Source organism: Panthera tigris, chromosome C1, assembly GCF_018350195.1.
Source record: "Panthera tigris isolate Pti1 chromosome C1, P.tigris_Pti1_mat1.1, whole genome shotgun sequence".
In the NCBI taxonomy this organism is placed as follows: Eukaryota; Metazoa; Chordata; class Mammalia; order Carnivora; family Felidae; genus Panthera; species Panthera tigris.
Window position 1 is genome coordinate 45,148,461 of NC_056667.1, and position 27,461 is coordinate 45,175,921.

General features: G+C 44.7%; 1 long non-coding RNA gene across 3 annotated transcripts; it reads right to left on the minus strand.

Moving 5' to 3' along the window:
* Nucleotides 1-5,340: 5,340 nt before the first annotated feature.
* Nucleotides 5,341-19,089, minus strand: LOC122241383. 3 transcript variants are annotated; one of them, XR_006221492.1, is made up of 3 exons: nucleotides 18,909-19,089; nucleotides 17,711-17,821; nucleotides 5,341-5,545 (listed from the first exon to the last, which is right to left on the minus strand). It is a non-coding gene; the product is annotated as an uncharacterized LOC122241383 (long non-coding RNA). The 3 variants fall into 3 exon arrangements; XR_006221493.1 differs by having other exon boundaries at nucleotides 5,341-5,548; XR_006221491.1 differs by lacking the exon at nucleotides 5,341-5,545 and adding an exon at nucleotides 15,180-15,237.
* Nucleotides 19,090-27,461: the final 8,372 nt, after the last annotated feature.

The following is a 27,461-nucleotide window of genomic DNA, read 5'->3' on the forward strand; positions in this document are numbered from 1 at the left end:
GGCCAACCTCTTCACCTTCGTTTCCCCACATGCAGTAAAAGAAATAGCACTTATTAGTCAGCGCTCAGAATAATTACTCATGGGCTGTCTACTACATTTCGCACTCTAGGTTAGGCACTTTCATAAATAGCTCCTCTAATCTATGAAAAGTGTAAGAGGATCACATTTTGATCTCCCCTTCCAGATGTGGGTGTTTTGAGACGTTGCAGAGCTGTGTAGCCTCTCAGAGCTGTGTAGCCTCTCAGAGTCGCTGAGCGATTTTGGTTTGACCTGAAGGCACAGGTGGGAGTAGATCACATTCATTCCATGAGTACCACAGTCAGGCTCAGAGAGGGTGAGGAATTTGCCCAAGGTCTCACAGCCCGGAAGTGGCGGGTGGGATCATCAGGCTAAAAGAGCACGCTCCTTCTCCACCCAACACTGGCCTGCGTGCTTCTGCAGGGTCTGGTCTGGGAAGATGGTTAACACTTCCCTCTCCAAAGAGAGAATCAAGACTACTATAGTTTTATTTCTAAAGGTGTGGCTTTCCTTATCTAAAGCTTGTTTTCCTAAGGGTTTGGGTTCTATTCAAAGGAACTAATCTCTTTCTAGTGGACCACTGAACATAATAATGGGAGAAAATAGGCAGAATGAAGGCTTCTGTGTGTGAGGTTCCCTGAGAACTGGTAACAAGTCCCCAGGAAGGAGACTCCCCAGGCTCCAGGGACCCTGAAATGGGGCTCTGGGTCCTAGACTCTGGACCCCACTCCTGAGGGTAACAGATAGCGGGGTGGGATAGGTGCTGGTCCCAAGAACAGAATCCAGTACCCGGGCCAGGAATGCCTTGCCAGGCATGCTCACTTTTTCCTCATATACCCTTAAAACGGTTTTCAAAAAGCTCTGTACCCCCTCACACATTTTAAGTTGACATCTGAAAGTCTTCATGGAAACTTTAAACAACATGTTGTAAATATTGACATTTTAAAATAAAATTGTGACATTGCTCTTTTGCATGTACCCAATTTGATCTAAATACCAGTTACTTAAAACCCACCACAATCCATCTGAAAAATGTAGAAACAAGTTCTTCCTTAGCAGTTGGAAATTTTACATTATTCTTTTTTATTTTCCAGAAACCCCTTGAGCTCCTGTGTCTAGGTCACTTCTCCCACAGGATTTTATCCTAATGTGTTCGATTTTTATGCTAGAACCTAGTCATTCATTGATCATCCAGTACTTCTGTGAAGTGTGTGTGCATGTGTGAGTGTGTGTAAATTTTAAAATTGATAAAGCAACAGTTATTTAAAAGAGGGAGAGGAAGGGAGACTGTGAAGGAGAGAATTTGCCAGCAGGAAAGCTGTTGGGGAGATCAATGGTAGGAAAGAACATACATGGAAGTTAAGGTGCTAGAAATCGATTCCGCTAAAACTATGCTGCACATTTCTTGAAAGTCTTTAGGCACCTCTAAGGGGGCATATACCTCAGAATGAAGACCATCAGCCTGACGTCTGAGTTAAGGTCATGTCCTCCTGCCCCCAGGCCCCTCACGAGCAGCTTGCAAACCGCTAGACAGTCACGGAATGAATGTGATCTACGCCCACCTGTGCCGTAAGTTCAAACCAAAATCGCGCAGCGACCCTGAGAGGCTATTCAGATAACTCTGCAACGTCTCAGAACACCCATTAGCCCTATGGGAAGCAGTGGATATCCAGTTGGGGAGAGCACCCATGCCTGGACACAGGAGCTTACTGTGATGTGGGAAGAAGAGGCCGCCGTGGTCACCACTAGAGTTCCCACGAGCCCTCACCTCCAGACCCTGCTCTCCATCTGCCAACGCCCAGCTGCCTGAAATACTTTCCCCACCACGTTATCCATGCTGCACCTCCAACTAGATGCATTCATTCCTTGGACTTTGATGATTTTACTTAAGTATCAGCCCCTCTGACACTGGCCTAGCAAAGCTGATTATCATATCCTCTGCATAGTAGATAGAGTCTATTATTAAACTTAGCACACTGTGCTGTACATATGTGTGGGAGTGACTATGTCTTGCCTCCTTTGGAGGCACGAACCATATCTAAGCATCCAGTGTCCCATGTAGTCAATGACTGGGAGATGACTAACATCACAAAAGGACAAAGGAGGTGTTTTCTAGAAAGAAGTTTTATGGGCCAATTTAGGTACTTTTTAAAGTCAGTTTTTGAAAGCTACTTACTTTGGCCCCTAAAGTTTTGTATATGCCTAAGATATACAGTGCCCAGGAAGAATGGCTTGACCAGCACACTTTGGGGATGCCCCACAGGAGGTGAAGCACATGGCAAAACCTATGTTCATTTGGTGTTTGCATTCTATTCATTTGTTGCTAACAGCACTGAAAAAGATCTTGATCATTTCAGAAAATACAGGTCATTGCAGGTAGCAAAGGGGAGATTCATCACCCAGCCAGGGCTGTCTTAGCTTCTAGGGAAATGTGTCATCAAACATGTCACTGTTCCGGGCTAAGTGGAATTCATTTTGACCCTTTAGATACTGATTTTGTCGTTTGGATTCATCAGTTATTCTGACCCCATCTACTTCAAGGGTACAGACACTTAAATCGTTATTGCACCACAGGTAGACAGTGTTTAATTTCTACATTTTCACTTTCACTGTACGTTCTTCAAAATGAAATTTTCATTTCAATCCTATACAGGTTCGATTTCCTGAATCAGTGTATTGTCTGTACCTCATTTAATTAATTATAGCTTCGGTCATTGTGAATTTTATTTTGTGGCTATAATTCCTCCCAAATCCAATTTCTCACATTATATAGTGCAGATCTAACTTTGACAAGAAACCACGATTATTCCATATATAGTTTTTGGCGTTTGGTTCAATAACAAAGATTTGCATATGTAGGTTGAATTACTTCCGGTTCCATTTTGGGTCGACTGCTTATCTAAGCTCAATGTGCCCTGGGAAAGATTTTGCAGTTGCAAATGGCACCAACACATTGTGATCGTTTGGTCAGGCTTAATCTAAACTAAAAATAAGATGGAAAATTTTAATCAGGATTTTGTTGGTCACAACAGGAAGGATTAGAAAGGAGGTGGCGGGGGGGGGGGGGCCCAATGTCAAGCCACTCGTTTCCTGCTGGAGCAGATTGGCGTATAGAGGACCCAGGATACAGAATATCCAGATGGGGCTGGAATACAAACAGCTTGGAGATGAGGTTGATGAGCGAGAATGCAGACAGTTTGTGAATGGCCTTGAACACGGCCAAGATGAAGTTCGATTACAACAGCTGTTGAGGAAAGACCACCTTCTCCCAGGCTTCCCCCTCTCTGCCCACCAGTTTCCCAGCTCCTGAAAGAAATCATCAGGCTGGTCCGAGGCTATTCGTGGAGTGTGCTGCTCTTGGGTTGAGAGCTGTGCCTCAAAGGGCAGGCACATACCTGTGTGTTCTGCTTCCTTCTGTAACCACGTGCCTCAGGTGCGAGGCTGCCACTGACCACCGTTAGGAAGGGCCAGTGAACAGCAGTGCAGAACCCAGCCCATTCTGAGTCCCAGGTGGAGACACAATCCTAACATCCTCAAATTCTTACCCCTCTTCCTAACAAGTGCTTATTGTAGGACCTTGAGCAAGTTGCTTAAACTTACTCAGGGTCCATTTTCTCATGTGTAAAAAGAGAGAGTCGGTGAGAACTCACAAAAATAACTTCTAACACTGAGTGTTCACTGTAGTTCCAGCACTCTCCTAAGTGCCTTTCAGAAATGGACTCAACACTAGGAACAACCCAATCATGTAGGCACTATTAGGACTCTCTTTATCTGAGCATGAAATCAAAGCCCAGAGAGGTTAATAACTGGTTCGAGATTTCACAGTTCTGGGTAGACTTGAATCACAGGGACTCCACCTGTCAGTCAGGTAATCCACTCCCTGCCAGCCACACACACACACACACACACACACACACACCCCACCTAACTAACTAGCATAAGCATCTGATATATTTAGAACAAGTGGGCACCTTAATTGGGAAACCTACAAACGTGCCAAACAAGAGGGCTAAGTGTAGAAGTGACACGATTAAATGTAAAGTTCAAAAATAGTAGTCTGTCATGCACATCCTCTCCCAAAGTTAGAACCGAATCACCCTCCCTAGGATGTGGGAAGTCAGACTAAAAAAGAGTAAATTCAGACCCTAGACTATAGAACAGGAAGGGCTTCCCCATGTCAGCTGCCCCAGCCCACTCTTATTGGGTTGAGATCCAGAGGGGAGGACTTGGACAGAACACTAAAGCAAGGTGGCCAAGCTCCCATCCCAGGGGTTCCTACCTACCTCCTAGCTCTGCCTCCCCCACCTTGGTGCTGCCTTCCTAGCATTTGGGAAAAGAGTAAAAAAAGTATAACCCAGCCAGGGCAATAAGCGTGTTCACGTGTAAGAGAGCCCGAAGGCACACCTCTCAACACCTGACCTCCACTGGACCTCTCAGATTTCTCTGGAAATAACAGACTCTCTTCATCCTGTGCAGTTCCCAGCAGACGTATCATTTGGCCTTTCCCTGGGAACAGCGGTACTTCAGGGACATCTACTTCTGACCGTCAAAATGAGAAAAACATTTGGATGTCATTGGAGGGGACAGGGGACAGGACTTCAGTTCTTTTGATGGTTTTAACCCACTGCAAACTCAGCGGATGCCTCCTCTCCCTCTGAATTTCCCCCCTCTTCCCTTACCTAGCCATCTCTCCCAGTGCCTGGGTTTTGCAGACAGTCAACTCTGATCTGGATCATAGCTTTTCCACAGAATAGTTGCACAGCCACTGCACAAGTCACTAAGCTACCTAATTATTATTCTGTGCTTCAGCTTCCAAATCTACAAAATGAGATAATTATTATCTTCCTCAAAGAGCTATACTCAAGGTTAAATGAAATCGCACAAAGGGCAATGCTTGTAAAATCTCTTTAAAAGATGCCCTCCCTTTTTTTATGATAAGCTCGAGCAGCACGTCCCCTACATCAAAGTAGAGAAATAGAAAAACCCAAATGCTACCTTATATTTTCATAGCATACATTAGTGTTTCTGGACATTGTCGCATTTGATTTGGTTTACTGATATGTGAGTGAAACTCCATTCCCCAAGTATTTACGAAAATTTAAGAGTACCTACCTCATTGTGTTGCTGTTGGGATTAAGCGAATTAATACATTCAAAGGTTTAGAAGAGTTATTTATTATTATTTACCAGTTATTATATGATCATGATGATTGAACACCATGTGCTTTGTTAGCTGCTAAGAACATGGAGATGAACAGACACAGATTTTGCCCTCTAGAAGGGCCCAGGCATCTTACTGACGTCCTTTAAAGACACACGAAAGGAAACTCAGAAAAGTCATTTACTCGCTAAGGTTGTGAGTGGATACATGACAGGGAAAGGACTCCAACCCAAACCCAAACATTCTCTCCCTCGGATGTCCGTGTTCTCGCACCACAGTATCAGATAATGTTATTCGATTTCAGCTCTCCCCCAATGTGATCTTGACCTTTACTACCAACCATTTCCATGACTCCTGCCTCCAGATGCTGCTTGGGTTTCAAGTATGGAGATAAAGAGAAAGAGGGTTTAAAAAATTATATATATGTATAAAATGTATAATTATATAACATTATGTATTTTTATACAAACATATATAATTATATATAATTATGTGTTATAAAATGCATAATTTATAAATACATACTATGTTTATATTATTATATTATTACTACAATATATACCTTTTTATACATTATGTATTTCTAAATATAAGTTATATATACATTATATATAATTATATAAATATAATTTTGTACATATATACACACACACACACACACACACACACATATATATACATGAAAGAGAAAGTCTGTTGTTTACAAGGCACCTGTAGTTTACAAGGCACCGAACTAGAGATCCTTTTACTAGATACCTTCACAGGTCCCACTTATGATGAGTATTACTGCCCTAATTATTACGCTTAAAACCAATTCTTAGAAAAGACCATATATTTCCCAGGTAGCTGGTGGGTCCGGGACCCAGGCCCCTCTTGAGTCACAGCTCCTACTCAAACCCCCACATCATCTATAAGGATTTCGGATTTGCTCTGTCCAGCTCTTCACTGCACTCTTATGGAGCAGCTGTGAGGTGCCAGTCCTGTGCTAGGGATTCAGAGATGTGAACGACATTGTCTGGCCCTCAGAGAGAACAAAGACAAATAACGATAGAAGAGGAGAAAATAAAAGTGTGTTGTTCATCAGGAGTCCCGAAGGTGAGACCATTAGAATGGTGTCACACTCGCTTGTGACATGAGAAAAGACTATGTGGGGAAGGACAATAAGAGGCATTCAGCAAGTGCCTGAGCAGATGGAACCTGGACAACCAAACAGAGAGGTCAGCATGTGGGAAGAAGTCCCTGTTCTACCAGCCACTCAAGTAACTTTTCCTCTAGGCATCTCAGTCCACACTATGTGTTGAGGACCTACTCTGTGCTTAGTACTATTTTTATAAGCATAAGTCCTAGTGCATCAAAGAACTCACCATCTGGTAAGAAATCAAACAAGCCAATGTAAAGACTACACTCCAATGAATCAAATATGTAAATGTGACCAGAGCACATAGGGGACTCGAGAGGTGCATTTGAAAAAGGAACTTTGTATGTCTCTCCCCTGCTCGGTCGGGTAATCCTTCCTATATACTCCCGGATGAAAGCTGAGGCAGGCCCCCGACTCCCTTGTTCACTCTTAGATAATTAAATGTTCAGTAGTCCTTTAAAATCCTTAAGTAAGGGATGCCTGGCTGGCTCAGTCGGACGAGCATGTGACTCTTGATCTTGGTGAGCCCCATGTTGGGTGTAAAGAATACTAAAAAAAAGAATAATAAATAAACTGGGTTTTACAAATCCTTAAGTAAAATCTCATTTCAGTAAAGTCAACGTAATAGGCAAAGCTTCCAACTTTGTAGAACATGAATATTTTCTCCTCCTCTGTCTCTGGTTTACTGCAGTCCAGGGGACTGTACCCTTTCATATCCCAGCTCCTCCTCCCATAACTCTGCTACCTCTGGTCTGCAGACACATCCTGGGGTTGGACTGGTAGAGGGACAAAGAGAGAAGAGAACATGGTAAAGGGCAGCACCGGAGAACTTCCACCTCACAAGTATTGTCATAAACCAGTGCTCACTCTCTGCTCCTGGTGCCTCATTAAAGACGATTAAAGCTGGGGGCCGCCTGGGTGGTTCAGTTGGCTAAGCATCTGACTCTTGATTTTGGCTCAGATCATGATCTCACAGTTCGTGGATTCGAGCCCCTTGTCGGGCTCTACGTGGACAGCGTGGAGCCTGCTTGGGATTCTCCCTCTCCCTCCCTCTCTGCCCCTCCCCTGCTTGCTCTTTTTCTCTCCCTCAAAATAAATAAATTTTAAAAACAATTAAAAAAAAAAAGATGATTAAAGCTGGGAGAAGAACTGGGATTTGCAACCTTTTTTCAGACCCTCACTGGGAGCACTAGGTGACCCTTGTGATAGGTTCCCCTCAGCTGGCTGTCCCCTTCCCACACCCTGTCCCCTTGTTCCAGCAATCCGGTTCATGCGGACTCCCTAGTTAGTTCTCCCTCCCTAGTAGGTGGTTTGCGTAGAACTTTGCGTGGCTCCAGGCCTGCATTCTCTCCCACGTGGTCTGTATATATTCTTCCAGAAATACCCAGCAGCTCTGACCTGACAGAATCGGAGAGGCAGGCCAATCCAGGGCCACCAGCCCTCCTCTCCATGGCCATGGCCACGAGCGGCTAGCTATCCCAGGCAGGAGGCAGAGCCAGCCCCCTCTGTCACTGTCACTTCAGAGGACTCTTACCAATCACTCCAGATGGCCCCACAGAAGCCCTCACACTGGTTTTGAAGGAAGGGTGATGTGCCCTTCCCTGACCCTACCCCTGCGGGACTGGGATTCAGGGCACCCCTCACACCAAAGACATTTTCCTCACAAATCCTCTTTTAGCCTGCAATCTTCATCTCCAATCTTCTATGTCCCCAGTGTGATGCAGGATCCAAGAGCCAAAGAACTGATTGAGGGCTGTCTCCTTCAGAAACTCCACACTTGATGAATGCAGCCTTTAACGTGTCGTGGTGCCATGGCCCATTTCCACCTGAACACCCTCTCCTATAAACAAGGCACGCGGCGTGCCCCCACTTTTCACGTTAGGCAGCACCCCATGTGGCAATCATGTTCCAAGTCGGCGCTCACGTGGGCTCGTTCCTCTGAAAACAATTCTTTCTGGCTCCAGTCCCACCTCCTCAGGTTGTCTTTCCCAACGGTCTCAGCAGTCGGTGACATTCCGCCCCACTACTCTCCTGAATCCCGCGAGGTGGCACCAAATCTCCCTTGCGTGTAACAGGCCCTGCGTGATTAATTTTTGATCGGTCGACTTGAAGACACTGTTGACTGCAGCCGTATGGCATTAGCTGCTCCCACTGTATCCACTGCCCATCTTCCTGGAAGATGCTCATTCAGCATCCATTCATGCATGGAGCAGTGGAGACCACGTACCCTGCACCATAGCTATTTTGCCCTTAAGGGGTTCCTCTGCGCAAATAGAGGGAATTAATCTGTCTTAAACCTCGATATGTCAGGTACCGACCATTTCACTTACTTCCCAAAATAACCCTCAGGAATATGTATCACTTTACCACTCTTCCAGATAGGAAAACTCAGATTCAAGCAGGTTAAGTAACCCGCCTGAAGACACACAGTATCTAAACGGTGGAGTTAAGTTTAAGTACCTTTGACTCCAAAACCCATGGGCCATAATGAAAGGAGAAGTCAGTCACAAGACAGGAGATGTGGGGTTCATCCCAACTCTGTCATTAATTTGACTGTGGCCTTGGATCATTTCCATCTCCTGTCTGAGCCTGAGTCTCCTTATCTGTAGGTGAAGGAGCCGGATACAGTGACCACTCCTGCCCTTCCAACTTGCAGAGCTCTGAGCTACTGAAAGGTGCTTATGTTAGTCACATTGGCTGGCACAGATGTTTTAATTCAGAATTTCCCTTGTGGTAATCAATCTCATCTTGTTATTTCCTGCCTGCACTACTAACCTCCTTCATTTGGGATCATTTGTATTGCTTTTTTGTGTTACTCATGTTTACAGAGGGCCTGATTTAGCATCATCTGCAAATTTCATCAAAGGGCGTCTCTTCACCACCTAGGGAAACTTAATGGGCCAAGTGAAATACCAATGGCAGGGCTTGCGTCCTCATCACTTTCTTCCTCCTTACGTGTTTCTCTAAATAACGGCCCTCCAAGTGGGTTAGCGCTATTCCGAAAACCTGTAGCTTTGGGTCGGCTGGACTTGGGCAGAAAGCTTGTGAATTACTTAACCTTTACCTAACCTTTCTGGACTTCAGTTCCTTCATCTAGGAAACAGGAATCATTACACCCACCTCAAAGGGCTGTTTGAAGTATTAGAATTAAGGGTGGAATACGGAACGGTCCAATCCAGGGCGCAGAACAAGTTACTCCCCTCTCATCTTCCCCATCACTAAGGTTTTGAGTATGGCCATCCAGAAAACAGCTTTCGAAAGAGGTTCTCTCTTTATCTGAATAGCATTATGGGAAGTTTTCCTGCAATGCCATATAATATTGCCTATATGTCTCTTAACACCTCTTAGACCTATAATGCGTACCGCTGGCCTACAAATAAAGAAGGAAAACAAAATCTCAGGTCTCCCTGATGGGGAGTGACCATGGAAAGGTTTTTTAATCTTGCTAAGCCTCTTTTTATTAGTCTTCTCTAAGTTTCTACAGTTTTCCATGGCTGTGAGGACTAAATGGAATACTGCAGGTATAACACTGGGCCACAGCAGGTAGTTCATACGGCACACCAGATATATTTGAATGTCCTCTGCTATTTACTAACTTGAAGGCCCCTTTGAGGTCTGATTTCAACATCTACCAAAAGGGGATTGTGATTCTTATGTTTAATGTGGTTGCACAGGTCCATGCAGTACCGCTGGTGGGTATGCCCAACACCCAGAAAGTGCTCGTATCTGGTAAGACTTCTTCCCCCACTTTTCCCGAATGCTTCTGAATTGTGTTGTCATGGTTAAGAAGAGCTAAAGAGTATGTTAAAGAGAGAGAGAGAGAATGAGGTAGAGATGCACAAAGGCCAAACAAGTGACATGTATCCTTCTTTTGGAGGGTTCCTAAGAGTTAAACTTGGGGCGGGGTTCAAATATCAAGATGGTTCTGCATAGACAAAAACCTTACGAGGCGATCACATTTGGTTCATATCAAAATCACTCAGATCCAAAGATGCATTCCAAGCAGTTGACATCCATTTCAGCTGGATGCTAATTCCATTTTAAAAATTAATCCAAACTTGACAAGAAGCTGATCTCATGTAGCTCATCAGGACATCCCACTCCCATTCGGTTTCCTGGGAAGGAAATGGGGAGCCTGGCTGTCAAAGCCAGAGCTGAAGACACGCCTTTCCCTCATTTCAGCTGAAATACGCATTTCAGAAAGGACTGAAACAGCCGGGTTGAGTCTCATAAATCACTGCTGCCACGGCCTCGTTGCCTTTCAGTTGAGATTTACCAAAAAACAAAAGCACTCACGTCCTTTCCTGCAATCACTGGATCCGAGAGCCCCAGCGCCAGAAGCGCCTCCGAAAGCTTGCCTCTTCCCTCCCCATCAACCCCTCACATCTAATAGTCACCAAAGTCCACCATCCTGTCCTCCTGCCGTTTCCCAAACCCATCTCTCCAACTTTACTCCAGCTTTTGCTCCCTTGGTCAACACTTCTCACTTAGACTACTGCAGTCAAGTCCCAAATCTTCTGGACTCTGCTCGTCCATCCTCTATACTGCAGTCAACATCTTTACGATACACCAACGTGACCATACTACCCCTTGTTTACAAGCTCCCAGTGGCTCCCTTCGGGATCGAGTACAAAATGCCCACCTTCACCGCAGACAACGGGCATGTTCTGGCCCCCATCTATCTCTTCAGATCCCTCCTCTGCCACTGCCCCCCCCCCACTTACACTTTTTACCCCAGCCATAATTCACTTTGAACGACTGTTTTGCTCCTGGAATGCCTTAATACACCTGGAACTACCTGAGAGCCCTATGTGCTCTTCATAACTACATAAATATAATCTCCTTCTGAAGGCCTTTCTTGACTTCTCTCCACCCCCAAGCACAGTTATCTGCTCTCCTGTCCGTGTCCCCACACACTTGGCATCCACTCTGTTTACACTGTTTTAGAATTATCAGTGCACATGTCTGTTGTCCCCACTATGCTTTGAATCCCTCGAACGCTAAAGCCATGCAGTAGTACCTTGGACTCCCATGTTCACAGAGTAGGTGTATATGCACTCACAGTCTATAAATATTCAGACTCCCTACCATGTACGTAACTAGGAATCTGGAGATGAACAGATAGGCTGTACTCAAAGCCCCTACAGCCTGGAGGCACAGCCAATATACAGAGGCAAATAATAACACAATGTGACATGTGACTCTAGAGTCCCAAGGAGAGGCCCTAAATAATCTCAGTTGGGAGAGAGGGGCAAAAAACACTTCCAAGAGGAGATTATATAAGTTATTTCCTTTATGAATTGCATTTGGACTTTTAGAATTTCAGGTCTACGGTTCAAGATGTCAGACTGGACATGGCTCCCAGACAAGACCCCATTGAACAGCTAACAAAGATGTACAAAATAGAATACATAAATCCTTGGAAGTACTGATTAACAAACAAAACAAAACAAAACAAGCAGGTACAATCCATACACAAATCTCTGAAGGGTAGAAAGCAAATGGAATTACTAAGGCATAAGCTAGAGCACAAGAGGTCTGTGGCAGACACAGACAGAAGACTGGAGTGAGTGTGTGACCCAGTGTAACCTAGTAGAGCCCTAGAAAGGCTTTAGAACAGAAGTGAGCAGGCCTGGGGAACCAGAGAGGGCTATGGGATGGCCATGATGAAAGAATCAAGACCACCCTGGGAAGGGCCAACAGTCTGCATGAGGGCTGGGGATGAGGGCAGGGAAGAGTTCAGGGTAAATCCACAAGCCCATCTTGAACTGAAGAAAAAGAAGAAAGATGTTCCACCCAAGTCAGAAATGTGCTGCGGTGCTCAAACCCCACAGCGCACTCCCTTTCACCACGGAAATTGTGGGAGCTCAAGCAACCTGCTCTGCTCCCCACCATGCCCAATAAGGACCAGCCTGCCATTCAAGGGGACCTGCTCATCTACGCAGAGCTTTTTGGATAAATGGACCACGATCACTAAGGGAAACCGTGCCATCCAACTGCCTATGCTGTCAGGCAAGAGAGTCACAAATAAAAGTAAGCCAACTGAGGGCGCCAGGACGGCTCAGTTGGTTAAGCGTCCGATTCTTGATTTAGGCTTAGATCATGATCCCAGGGTCATGAGATTGAGCCCCACATCAGGCTCAGCACTGGGCACAGAGCCTGCTTGGGATTCTCTCTCTCTCTCTCTCTCTCTCTCTCTCTCTCTCTCTCTCTCCCTTTGCCCCTCTCCGACCCCCCACACACACTCTCTGTCCCCCCGCCTCTAAAAATAATAATTAAAAAAATGTAAGCCACCTAGGTCAACATTTGAGGAAAACTGATGAGAAAGAGAAATCCCAAGACTGAAAAAATGCACAGAGTGGATCCTGGAGGCAACAGACATAAGCAAGAAACAGAAGAGAATTTTCAAAGCACATTTCATCAGAAAGCTCACAGGAATTTGAAAAGTTAGTGCCGCCATGAGAAACAGGCAGTGAAGTGTCATTGGAAATGTGAACTATGTTCATCAACATGCCAAAAATTTAGCAGTGTGGCCAAATAATAGGTTGGTAACGGCTAGAGACCAAATGAGTCTTCTGGGAGATGAAGTCAAGGCAATCCCATGATACAGGTACCAGAAGACAAGGAGGAGGGAAATACAAGAAAATTACAAGTTAAACTAAATGGAGAACGGGTCCAGAAGACTCAGAATTCCTCTAAGGGGATGTTAGTGAAAGCCACGGAATGGTGCCGATATTGAAGGAAAAAAATAGAAAAAAAAAAAAAAGAAATAAAGAAAGAAAACATACTCCTTGTCCTTAAAAAGAGATTTGAGTCTTAGGTTGAAAGGATCAGCATGATAGATATAAACAAAGCAAACAACAAAAATGAAAATGCACTCTCAGTCATGATTCATTTGATGAAATTTCAAGCAAGAGACTTCTAAAAGATGCCAGGGGATCTGGCAGTAAATGCACCTGAAAAGGACAAAGGATCAGACTGCATACAGATCTTGTGTCAATAGTTATTGGCCCCAGAGGACATGGAGGAGTGTCTATGAAGTTATGAGAGAACATGCTTTTGAATCTAGAACTTTATAAGCAGTGTGAAACTAATTTGAGAATTTCCAAAATGTTGGGGGGAGGGAATCCAAAAGATTATATACCAGGCAAAGAATGACTCTCCCCACAATTAGGTGTCCACATCCTAATTCCGGAAACCTATGACTATGTCACCCCACACGGACTTGCAGATATAAACAAATTAAGGACCCTGACAGGGGTCACTGCAAGTGGGAAACCTTTTCCTTCGTGGTCAGAGAGAGATGTGACTGGAGAAGAATGGTCAGAGAGATGTCACAATGCTGGCTTTGAAGACGGAGGAATGCAGCCCAGGGCCAAAGGATGCAAGAAACATCTAGAATCCAGAAGAGGCAAGGAAACAGATTTTCCCTGAGTGTCTCCAAAAATGAATCCAGCTCTGCCAATATTTTGATTTTAGCCTAGTGAGACCTATGTCAGACATCTAACCTACAGAAGTGTTAAGATAATAAATGTGTGTTGTTTTAAGTCACTAAGTTTGCAGTGATGTGTTACAGCAGCAACAGGAAACTGTACAGTTCCCTCCCACACTCCTCTTCTGAAAACAATTACTTGGGAATATACTATAGCAGAATGAAAAAGGAAGCTAAGAAATATAAACAAATATGATGCAAGAAACAGTGGAACTAATCCAGAAGTAAAATGTACAAGGTAGATTTACAGCTGTGCAATAAATCCAGCAAGCATTTTATCAAAATTAGACAAGAAAGCCAGAAGGCTCTGCGAAAAAAATATCTTAAGGAGAGAGTGAACTCCACAGCAAAATCACAGACGAAGAGGCCCAACGACCTCAAATATGTGATGGCTACATTTGCATATTCTACAAATTTTTTTTAAAAGATGCCCTAGGAACTTTGGGAAAAATCAAAAGTTGTACAGAAGTCATGATCCAAATACACACAAATTAAATAACCGAAAGAGAGTAAGAAAAGATCTATTTACCCAATAGGACAGGAATATTTCTTTTCATGCACCATAGCTTAGAATTACCATTTCTTCTCCATAGGCTCAATAACACTTCTATATTCTATATCAACTACTATTTACCCAATTACAATACTTGAGATGCTTTTGGCGGGGGTGATTAGAATTAACCTACAGACAAAGCAGGTGAGATTTAGTTATAATTATAGTACCAAACACAATCGGTATCAACACTGACAGGATGAAAATAATGTTGGCCATCAGGAGTTAGGGCAGGGGGGAGGTGAGGGGGCAGAAAGTATAGGTCCAATAGTGTCCTCCTGTTACATGATGGGAAGTCAGGAGTACTATCTAAATGACTGATAAAATAAAAGTTTAAGGATGGATAGATTTTTTTAAGCAAAATACAGTTGGCATCCCGTATTAAATTAGTCTCAGGTATACAACATAGTGATTCAACAATTATATACATTACAAAACGCTCTCCAAGATAAGTGTAGCTACGGTCACCATACAAAGTTTTTACTATACTATTGACTGTATTCCCTATGCTGTACTTTTCATCCTCATGACTTATCTATTTTATAACTGGAAGTTTGTACCTCTTAATCCCCTTCACCTATTTCACCTACCCACCCTCACCCCCACCTCTGACAACCCCCAGCTTGTATGTATAATTGTATATACATAAGTATATATATTTTTAACTCATAACCATTCATTTAACGAACATTCATTGAGTGACTCCGCTAGTCACCTTCCTGTGCATGAGGAATCTAACAGCGAACAAAATAGATAAAACCCTTTTTATCACAGTTTACATTCTAGTGAGGAGAGATAGATTATAAATAAATGCATGACTTATCTAGTGAGTTAGATGGCGATCAATGCTGCAAAGCAGGAGTCAGTGAACTTTTTCTGTCAAAAGTCAGATACAGAATAAATATTTTAGGTTTGCAGGCCAGAAGTTCTCTGTTACAAATACTTTGTCATTATAGCAGGAAAGCAGCTGTAAGCAATACATAAATAAATGTATGTGGCTTTGTTCCAATAAAACTTTATTTATAATAGTAAGCAGTGGGCCGGATTTGATCCATGGCTTAGAGGCCATACTTTGTATATCTTTTCTATACAGAAAAAGCAAAGAGGGACAGGCACTAGGGAAAGCCATAGACAGATGGGCTGCCATTTGAAATACAGAGAGGAGAGAAAGTCTCCGGAGAAATGATACTCGGGAAATTATCTGAAGGACGGAAGAGAGTGAGCCTTACAAATACCTGGGGAGTGTTCTAGACAGAAGGAACTGCAAGTACAAAGAAGGAGGTGGGAGCATGCAACCTAGAGACCAGAGACCCTGAGGCTGGGAACAAGAGGAGGGAAGTGGAGTATAAGACACAGGCCCCAGAAGCGAGGGAGGATGAGTATGTGGGTTGTGGGGACAATCCTGCAGTAAAAGTGTAGTCGTCAGCCAGCAGGACTCATTACCCAGGATCAGAATCTGCATTTTTTTTATTTTTAAATTTTTTTTTTAACGTTTATTTATTTTTTGAGACAGAGAGAGACAGAGCATGAATGGGGGAGGGGCAGAGAGAGAGGGAGACACAGAATCAGAAGCAGGCTCCAGGCTCTGAGCCATCAGCCCAGAGCCCGACGCGGGGCTCGAACTCATGGATCCGCGAGATCGTGACCTGAGTTGAAGTCAGACGCTTAACCGACTGAGCCACCCAGGCGCCCCCAGAATCTGCACTTTAACAAGACCCACAGGTGAACCCTATGCACCTTAAAGTTTGAAAAGCACCCTATGGAGCCTCCTTGGCCATCTTAAGGACTCTGGCCTTTATTCTGAATAAGAATCAACCACTGGCTTGGGGCGCCTGGGTGGCTCAGTCGGTTAAGCGGCCGACTTCGGCTCAGGTCATGATCTCACGGTCCGTGAGTTCGAGCCCCGCGTCGGGCTCTGTGCTGACAGCTCAGAGCCTGGAGCCTGTTTCAGATTCTGTGTCTCCCTCTCTCTGACCCTCCCCCGTTCATGCTCTCTCTCGGTCTCAAAAATAAATAAATGTAAAAAAAAAAAAAGAATCAACCACTGGCTGAACAGAGGAGTAACCTGATCTGATACCCACGTTAAAAGAACTTCTCTGACTAGTATTTTGTGCTTACACTACAGGAGGGCAGGGGAGGAAGCAGGGAGACAAGTTAAAATATCTCAATAATTCAAGTGAGAGACAACCATGAGTTGGACAAGGGGAGGTAATGAGAAGTGGCTGGGGTCTGGGTATAGTTTGAGGTAAAGTCAATAGGATTTTCCATCATTTGGGGCTTGAGGCATGAGGGGGTCACAAAGGAGTGAGGAAAGGGAGATGACTGTAAGATTTGAGCACTTAGCAACTGCAAAGACGAATCTGGCATTTACTGAGTGGGGAAGACTGGGCAGGGGAGTGGGTTGGAGGGGGCAGGGAGGGGTGGGGCCCAAGACCATGGGTTTCACAGGAGAGAATTTCAAGTTTGAGATGTCTGTTAGACACCCAGGTGGAGATCTCAAGCAAGCAGTTGGATGTACGAGTCTGGGGTTCAGTAGAGAAGGGCCACTTACTTGAAATGCTAAAAATCACTTCAAGAACTAAAACTGATAGCATGAGAGATGCAGAGCGAGAAGGGATTCTGGAAGTAGAGCAATGACCTAAATCTTTCACTGCAGGAATCAACAAATACTATTGAAGTTTGAGAGATTAAATAACACCATACAAGCATATGAGTTAAGAGTTATAGTAGTGCCCGGCCTGAGATAAAAACCAGTCGAAAAGAGCTCGTTTACGTTAAGGGAAATGAGCCAGTCACAAAAGGACAAACCCTGCCTGACTCCCCCTACCCAGAGCAGACAAATGGATAGAGACCGGAAGTAAAGGGCTGTGGCCAGAGGCGGAGGGAGGGGGAATGAGGAGTTACTGTTTCATGGGTACAGAGTTTCACTCGGGGGAAGATGAAAAACGTTGTAGAGACAGGAGAGGGTGACGGCTGCACATCCACGGGAGTGTACTTCATGCCACGGAACTGTACATTTAAAAATGGTTACAATGTGGGCCACCTGGGTGGCTCAGCCGGTTAAATGTCTGACTTTGGCTCCGGTCACGGTCGTGCAAGTTTGTGGATTTGAGCCCCATATCCGGGTGTCTGCTGTGAATGGGGAGCCTGCTTCAGATCCTCTGTCTCCCTCTCTCCCTGCCCCTCCCCACTTTCTCTCCCTCTCCCTCTCTCTCTCTCAAGTTTAAATAAAAATTTCTTAAAAATGGTTAAAATGGTAAATCTTCTGAGCATTTTACCACAACACATTTTTTTAAATTTTTATAAACTCACAGAGCAAGCACACACAGAAAGAGAAATAAATTGTTACCTCGCGGGATGGAAGATGAGGACAGAGCGGGGAAAGGAGATTTCTGCTTTGTGTTTTGCACTTTTCTGAGCTGTTTGGATTCTTTAGCCAGATGCACACATTATTTTCATACTTAAAAAGAAAACATTTTAAAAGAATGAGGATGCAGAGGGAGAATTTCAACCCGTGTTTCTGCTTGACTTGCAACTCAATTTCTCAACACACTATTTTATAGAAGCTGATTTCCAAGAAACCTTCAAAGCCCCTTTTTATTATTATTATTACTAGAAGCCATTCCCTTGGAAGCAGACACTTGTGATTTTCCGATGGAGCTCACATTCAAAGCCTCGGAGGGTAAGCGCACTTGGAAACCTACTCAGCACAGCCGCCTGCCTTTGAACTGCCATGTTTTCCAGGGCCCTTCACGCATCCAGTTGGCTTCCCATCCAACACATCCATTAGGCAGCCAGTATTTACTGAGTCGCCCATGGGGGTGGCCAGAATCTGGTGGAGCATGCCCATGATAGAAAGCCTCCCACCAGCAAAGCAAGATCTCCAGAAATTCCCAGACTACAGCTGCTCATCGCCCAGGCTCCGACCAACAGACTATATGATGTCAATTTGAAGGTCTCTAATACATCCTTCTCATCTTACAGAATTTACCAGAAATTTTAATTTTTTTTAATTTTTTTTTAATGTTTATTCACTTTTGAGAGACAGAGAGAGACAGAGCGTGAGCAGGGGAGGGGCACTGAGAGAGGGAGACACAGAATCTGAAACAGGCTCCGGGCTCTGAGCTGTCAGCACAGAGTCCAGTGCGGGGCTCGAACCCACAAACTGTGAGATCATGACCTGAGCTGAAGTCAGATGCTTAACCAACTGAGCCACCCAGGTGCCCCCAGAATTTACCAGAAATTTTAGACTCCAGTCACAGGATTCCAGCAATCCAGAGTTAGAAGAGACTTCAGAAATCATACAGTAAAAACCGTTCCTCTTATCAAGGAAGAAATGAGGCTTAAAGACGTGCAATCACACACAACGAGTTAGAAGCAGCCGCCAGACCCAAAAGTAGGTATGGCTATCAGGAAACATGCCATGCTCTAGGTAAGTCTGAAAGGGTCTCCCAGAATGATAGATCCTGTCCTGTGGGGTTAGGTTGAGAAACAGGTGGTGATTAGGGGACTAGGAAGAAGGGAGGAAGTAGGGAAGGAATACATACATGTAGGTGAAGCTACCTTGGCAGGGAGTAATAGCATGATGAGTAAGCCAGAACTCTCTGGACTGTGAAGTCATTCAAATGATGCATGGTTTCTCCGTTGATTGACTCTTTTATTCAATGTACGTGCCAGACATTGCTCTATGTGCTATGGACGTAGATGTGGTACTGCCCTCAAGAGACAGTCCAGCAGGCCAGCTGGTTACCATGGCCACCAACAGAGACAGTTGCAACACATTGTGATGAGCATGGAATAGAGCAGTATTTCCTAAACTTTTTTGGCCATAAGAATTCCCATCCCAGGGGCACATGGGTGGCTCAGTCAGTTATGCATCTGACTCTTGCTTTCGGCTCAGGTCGCGATCTCATGATTCATGGGATCAAGCTCTGCATCGGGCTCTAAGCTGATGGCACAGAGCTTGCTTAGGATTCTCTCTCTCCCTCTCTCTCTGCCCCTCTCCCACTCACAGGCACATGTTTTCTCTCTCTCTCTCTCTCTCTCAAATAAATTAATAAACTCAAAAAAAAAAAAAAAGAATTGCCCATCCCAGATTTACTAAGTTTGATTATTCAGGGGCTGATAATCTGCATTTTTACTAAAAGTCCCTCCCCGTGCCCTGCAGACCCCAGTAATTCTTATGATCAGTCAGTCTGGCTTTGGAAACATTCAGAGCTGGATTCTAATTCTGACTCAGGCCAATGATGTTACCTGCCTGATGAAATTACCTATCGGGACATTCACCTCTCACCTACTTCCAAGTTCCTAAGACTGCCTTTTCCAGCTGTCAAGATACAGTCCATCTTATATTGTTGTACAGGTTGTGTACTGCAAAAAGATACCAGTCAAAAGATTGAATGTTTGCTGAGATCCCACCTTGTACTAATTCCTCCACCCAGAGGAAGGGACCCCATTTTTTTTCATCCAAACACTCTTAGCTTTGCCTCCTGTTGAACTGTGTCTTCCCAAAGGGAGTGACTTTCGTAATTCTTCAGCCCAGATAAGGTACTTTTTCCTAATTTGTGCAAAGACCCCAAACAGACCAGCAGGATCCTGAAAACAGTACTGGTACCATTGACCACTCCCAGAATTCCCTGCTGCAGAGGCCTTCTTCATTTCTTCAGGCCCTCTACCAGGCTGGTGTATGAGCCACTTCCTGTGTGAGTCCTTGCCAGTCAACTCAGTCCTACAAAACAGGACGCAGCACCCCAAGTACTGCTGTCCCTTGCCTAGAACGAGACACACTGTAGCTTGTAACTAACCGTAGGAGTCTTCAACTCAGATCTGAGTTCACTCTTTCGTGTGTGACCTGAATAAAGTACTATTTAATGCAGGTTGAAAAGTTTCTCATGCACAACTTTGTTGCAAGGGTTGAACAAGATAACACATGTAATGGTCCTTAGCATGGAGCCGAGGACCTGGTGAGTTCTATTTCCTATGGGCCATCTCATTTGATTTCAACTTCACCACCATGACCCCTCTGGAGAGCTGTTATTGATATCCCCATCTCGAAAATGAGTAAAATGAATGTTGGGATGGGAAGGCAGTGGTACGGGGCTGATGTCCAAATCCAACTCTAGCTGTCTAATCCGTGCTTCTTCTACTCTTGCCACTAGATCCACACATCAGCTCTTCTCAGGGTTCCAGGTCTGAAGAGAGGAAAGGATAAGATTTCACCCTCAGTTTACAAATGCACCTCCATTAGGCTCATAACACAGGTATAATGGCACATAGCCTTTCGATTTTGAGGGCCAACTCGAATGGGTTAGTAATTACTGCTCAGAAGACCATGTCATGAAGGATTGCAAAAGCAAGTCAGAGTACATAGAGTATCGTGATTGATTAATGATGTCAGCCACGGGAATGGGATCCAGGAATGATGGCAGGCCCTAAGGAGCACACCGCACCCCCTTTCAGGTTTCAAAGTCTGCCCAAAGTCAAGCACACTTGATAAAAAGGGAGGTCCAAGGGTACTAAATAAAGCTGTTAAAGACCATTAGCACCTTATTAAGACCTTTTCCCAGATGCAGCCAGAAACAGCCAAAGAATACAGAATGGGGGAACATTTTGGAGAAAGAGCATAGAGTTGTCTGAAGCATTTAACATGAGGAGCACAAACCCAGTTCTGTCTGTTCCCAGACTTCTTGCCTCCTTCTCTCCAAACATCGGGATAGGTGGAGGGAGGGCGCCATGGAATTCTGAAACCTCCTCAAGAGGTCCAGCGGCAGCTTACGTGTGACCCGAGGCAACTAACCTAGGCTCTCCCAATCTCCGGGGTTCATATGCAAAGGGCACAGAATGACCTCTCTCCATGGTTTTGTAAGAAGATAAAGTATCTAAAGAAGCTCCAGAGAACTCCACCCCTCAAAGTAGATCCTTGAAAAGTTTCATTCCCCACTCCTTCCCTTCCTCCCTTGAAGATCAGGCTTGTTGAGGTATAATTTGCATACAGTAAAATTCATTTATTTCCGACAAACAGCTCCACAAACAGCCGTGTGTAACTACTACCTCAGTGGGACATAAAATGCTACCCTCAACCCAGAAAGTTCCTTCGTGCCTCTTTCCAGTCCATCCCTCACCCCCACCTCTAGCCCCTGGTGAACACCGATCTTCTTTCTGCCCCTACAGTGTTGTTTTTTATCGTGACCTATTTTAAAAGCCTAAATCCAAACAGCAAATAATTCTCTTGAGTTTTTCTTTTACATCCTACTCAAAAATAGCTCGGCTCTGACAGCTCAGCTCTCTTTTCCAGGAAAATTCTTCATTAAATAAATGAATTCAATGTGCATATTAAAAACACTCAGCTTCGTATTCCTTCTATTTATAGCCAGAGTTCACCCAGCAGGGGCCCAGCAGGCCTGTCAGGGTCTCCCTGTCCTCTTCAGCCCACACTCTCTCCTCCCAGCCCCAAGGCAGAGCTGGCTGCAGGCCCAGGCGGCACAGGCAAGTCAAAGCGCCAGAAGGGGCTTGGGGAAGTGTTTCCTGGGGGAGCGTGATCCTCAGCTTTTCAGCGCAAACTTGAGAACACCCTGGAATTGCCATGGGGGAATGAATGGCCATATGATAATTAACAGCACCATGGAACAAGGGCAGAAGAAGGAGGGATAGGTAGGGCTATGCGTTCTCTAAAGTCCTGTCCTGCAAAAGCAGTCCCATGAGCGAGACGGATCACTCCACAATTCCTGGGGTCACCCCCACCCTCACCGCATGTGCCAGATCCTGCATTAAGCACAAAAATGAAAGGTGGACACGCAGAGGGAAAATAACTGGACCTGGTTTCTGTCCACAAAAAACTTACTATCTACTAGAGAGAGAAAACATACAGGGAAGGAAGGAGGAGTTGAGTGGGGGAGAAAAAGCATGAGCTATGGTGCCAAAGGGAGTGAGATTTTAAACCGATCTTGTCATTTGCTGGTCGTGTGTCCTTGGGATGTTGCTTCACCTCTCTGAGCCTCGAGGTTCTCATCCGTAAGCTGGAAATTACACCCACCCTCAGAGGGGTGTTATGTTTAATGAATAAGCAGCTAATGGATATAAAGCCACCTAGTCCAGTTACTGTTACAGACACACCCAGGAACCCTTACCTTCCGTGTTAGGGTTCCCCACAAAAGCAGAACCGGTAAGAGATGAGGAAGAAAGAGAGAGAGAGAGAGAGACTCTCTCAATACATATATATTGTAGATGATAATAGATACATACATAGATAGATAGATAATAAGGAATTTGCTCACGCAATTATGGAGGCTGAGAAATCCCAAGATTTGTAGTCAGAAAGCTAGAGACCCAGAAAAGCCAATGATATTGTTCCAGTCTGAGTCTGAAAGTCTGAACACTAGGAGAGCTCATGGCAAAGTTTCAGTCCAAAAGCCAGAGGCTTGAGAACCAGGAAGTCTGATTCTTCAAGTTTGTGTCAAAAGGCAGGTGAAACATGATGTCCCACATCAGCCCTCAGGCAGGAGTTCCCCCCCACCTTGTTGTTTAATTGACTGGATGAGGCCTCCCCACAAGAGAGAGGGCAATCTGTTGGGCTCAATTTACCAATTCAAGAATGTTAACGTCATCCAGAAACACCCTTAAAAGACTCAACCAGAATGATGTCTGATCAAATGTCAGGGCAGCCCGTGGCTGGGTCAAGCTGACACATAAGATTAACCATCACCATTAACCCTCCCAAGAAGGAACTGGTGTTTTAAAGGGGTTAGATCAAGAGCTAGAGTCAGAATGAATGAGAAAAAGCTTACTTCTGACTGAGAGGTGTGGAAGAGATGAGATCTGGATCTTCTCTTCATAACTATCGCGGCACCAACGCCTGAGCACCAGGCCCATCCCATAGGACAGGTTTGGGTTTAGTCTCAGACACCCCCATCAGTCTCAGCTACATCCCAAGATGTGACCTCTCACTTTCTACTGGCATTACAGTCCCTGTCTTAATTCTACTAATCTGTAGGCTTCTTAAGGATACTGTTCATGACTGATGCAGTCTCTGCCTGGAACATGGCAGAGGGGCAGGAAATACCGGTTGAGTGATATGAAATCTAATCCAACCATTTCCTGCAAGAGACAAAGCACCAAAGGCTAAAGACTTATTTGTTCGTTCATTTGGCCAGCATCTGCTGAGCCCCTAGTATATTCTGTGACAATAAATAAGGGTAAATATAGAGAGATAACCAAGATCACGTATGCCCCTAAAAGCTCAGGCTAATACAAGACAGACAGAGGGAAAAATAAAGCTCCTACTATGTGCAAGTCTCTTTACGTACATCACTTCACCTTATACTCCCACTGTCCATCCATTCATTCATTCATCCAAATATATGTGTTGAGCACGGACAGTTCCAGGCATTGCCCTAGGTTCCATGGGTACCACAATAAACAAAGGAGGTATAGTTCTGCTGATACAGAGGGTTTGCAGTCCAGTGGGAGACACAGAGAGAGAGAGAGAGAGAGAGAAGAGAAAAGAAGGCAATTATGAAAAACGGCAGTATTTGCAACATGCAGAGGGATCTAAAAAAGAAAGAAAATATAGTCTGTCTGGGGGAGTCCAAAAAAGGTGTAACAGTAGTATTTGAGAATTGAAGGAAGACGACATGCTCCACAATCAGACATGCAGGGAATATGGAATCAATGGGCCACTGCACCTTAGGCTGTGAGAACAGCCTCCACAAAGGTCTGGCACCATGGGAGACCATACACAAAGAAAAGCTTTCATTTTGTGATAGAGCCTCTTACAGTTTAATTTTGCCCCAAACGTTATATTAAAACATAGGACCACGAGCCATTGCACACCACAGTCTAGCTCTGGCTTTTCATTCCAGCTGGTTAAACGTGACCCTGTGTGTGGCAGAAATCCAAAGGCTTCCAGTATGCAGCACTCAGAAAAGTTGTGTCACGTTGGGCTAGAAGTGCTGGGTCAGGGGACGCCGAGGGCAGGGGATAGTCCTCTGTCACCACTATGTGCATCTTTGCGGCCCTGATGGTATTCGCCGCAACCAATCATTAGTACATCTTTTGGATTACATCATGCTTTAAAGGATCATAGACATGGCAAGCTATCAGAGAGCCGAAGTGGAAGCTTAGCGCTGCTCCTTGCTGGCTCTGTCACCACGTCCAAACGGTCTCACTTTCTCGATTAGTAATCGCTCATTTTCACCGAGGGCTATTTGCCAGGCGCTGCACCAGGCACCTACAGTCAGTCCCCTGTCAGACCTATGCCATCTCAACGAATCCTCAAGGCCACCAGTGGATGTGCACAGGGGTACCAGGATCCTCATTTTACAGCTGTGCACAAACTGAGGCCCAAGAGTGATGAACTGATGGGTCCAGAGCCACACAGATAGGGGCAGACTGTGGTCCAGAGCTCCACAAGCTCGACGTTTCACCCTCTGCCAACTCCCTGCCAGGAGGAGAGGTGAGTGTAACCCAACTATGGGAAGAAAAGAATGTGTAAATACTGATTAGGCTATCCAGCCTGAGAACACCATTCGTAGACTTACAATGATTCTTCAGTTCCCCCTCTACCAACCACGGGACAGTCCCTTCTCCAAGCACAGCACTCAGTATCCTTTACAACCTCGCTTCTGCCTCAAAAGCATTCATGTCCCCAACCCCAATACCAAATACTGCACATTACATCCTTTAACCCCCAAACTGTACTGCAGATAATACAGGGCAATTCCTCAGCTTCCTAATGTCTAATAAGGAGGGTTTTGACAAGAGCCTGTAAGGGTTCTCTATGGCCAAACAATCTCTGGCTATGTCTACTTCCAGCCAAGATGAAGGAACAGAGACCAGGTTTACCCTACCACCTGAAACAACTGAAAAGCCTAATGAAAACACAATGGTTCTCAAGGCATTGGACATTTAGGCAAAGAAGAACCATGATTTCTGAGAGATAGGAACACAATGAGGGAAATCTTCGAACGGATCCCATTTACAGCCTGAGTGAGTTTCTGGGCCACAGCACAGCACGGGGACCCAGGTGGAGGCAAGCGGACTCCCTGATCTGTGGAGACAGGGCTGGGAGTCTGGCAAGACCAAGATGAGTAGAGTTCGTGGGGCAATGTGCATGAAGGAACAACACACAGAGAAAGGAATTCAGAGATCTGCGGATGGTCCCCTTAACCATGCAGCAGAGTGTGCATGGTGGAAAACTACCCAAGGCAGGAAGGGGGACCAGCCTGATAGGAGAAGAATCAACCTATTGGCACTAACCCATATGATAAAATTGGTAGACAACTCCATTAAAACAGTGATTACAAATATATCCTCCGTATTCAAGAAGCTAGAGGAAAAGACCGAACACAGACACAAAAAATGTAGAAAAGACCTAAAGCGAATGATCACATCTGAGATGAGAAGTAAACAGTGTGGGATTAAAGGCAGGGTCAACATTGCAAAAGACAATGAACACGAAGACTATCTGAAATCAAGCAGAGAGAGAGAGAGAAAAAAATGGAAAAACAATGAACAAAACATCAATAAGCTTTGGGAGAATACTATTTAGAACATGAAAAAAAAGCAAACCACACACTGGGAGAATAGATTTTCACATCATACATTTGAAAAAGGATTTGTATTCAGAAGGCATAAAGAATTCTCAAAACTCAGTAATAAAAAAAAAAAAAAAAACAACAGGGGCGCCTGGGTGGCTCAGTCAGTTGAGCGACCGACTTCGGCTCAGGTCATGATCTCACAGTTTGTGGGTTCAAGCCCCGTGTCGGGCTCTGTGCTGACAGCTCAGAGCCTGGAGCCTGCTTCCGATTCTGGGTCTCCATCTCTCTGTCTCTGTCCTCTCCCACTCATGCTGTCTCTGTCTCTCAAAAATAAACATTAAAAACAATTTTTTTTAAAAAAACAACAAGCAAACAAACAAAAAAAAACAACCTCAATTTAAAAACTGGATGAAAGATTTGAACACTTTACCAGGAAAGGTGGGTACTAAAGAAGCATGTGAAAAGATGCTCACCCCTCATTAGTCATTGGAGAAATGCAAAATCAAACCATGCTAAGACACGCGACTTGCCTATTAGATGTTAAAATTCCGAAAGACTGATATACTGAGTGTTGGGGAGGCTGAGGACCAAGTTGAACGCTCACAGGTTGCTGGTGGAGATGGAAAAATGTTGCAACCACTCTGCCAAACAGTTAGCCAGTTTTTAAAAAAGTTACACACCCAGGGGTGCCTGGGTGGCTCAGTCGGTTGGGCGTCTGACTTCGGCCCAGGTCATGATCTCACAGTTCGTGGGTTCGAGCCCCGCATTGGGCTCTGTGCTGACAGCTCACAGCCTGGAGCCTGCTTCACATTCTGTGTCTCCCTCTCTGTCTGCCCCTTCCCTACTCAAGCTCTGACTCTCTATCTGTCTCTCAAAAAATAAATAAACATTGGAAAAGAAAAAATTTTTTAATGGAAAAGTTACCCACCCATCTATCATATGACCCACCCATGTGACCTTTAAGAGTTTAACAAGACTAATGTTCTTGGCAGCTTTATTTCTAATAGCCAACAACTGGAAATAAACCAAATGTTCATCAACAGGTCAATGGATAAATTATGGTCAATATTTACGACAGACCAACACTCAGCAATACAAAGGAATGATTGAAATGAAATGGCAAATCTGCAAATAATTATGCTGAAAAAGTCATTTTTCTTTTATTTGAGAAAGAGGGGGAGAGAGAGCAGAAGGAGGGGGAAAGAGCAGAGGGGGAGGGAAAGAAAGAGAGAGAGAGAGAGAGAGAGAGAGAGAGAGAGAGAATCTCAAGCAGGCTCTAGTACTCATCCTCACAGGGCTGGATCCCATGACCCGGGGATCGTGACCTGAACTGAAATTAAGAGTCAGAGGCTCAACCGGCTGAGCCACCCAGGCCCCCCTGTCTTCTGCCTTCTTTAGGGTACCCAACCCCTGGCTAGAACAGGAATAAATAAGTGCTTGGTAGTGCTACTTCAGATCAGCCCTCTGAGGTAAGTATTGTTATTATTGTTATATACAGTGTTGTCATATTATTGACAAGAGCCTGTAAGGGTTCTCTATGACCAAACAATCTCTGGCTATTTCTAC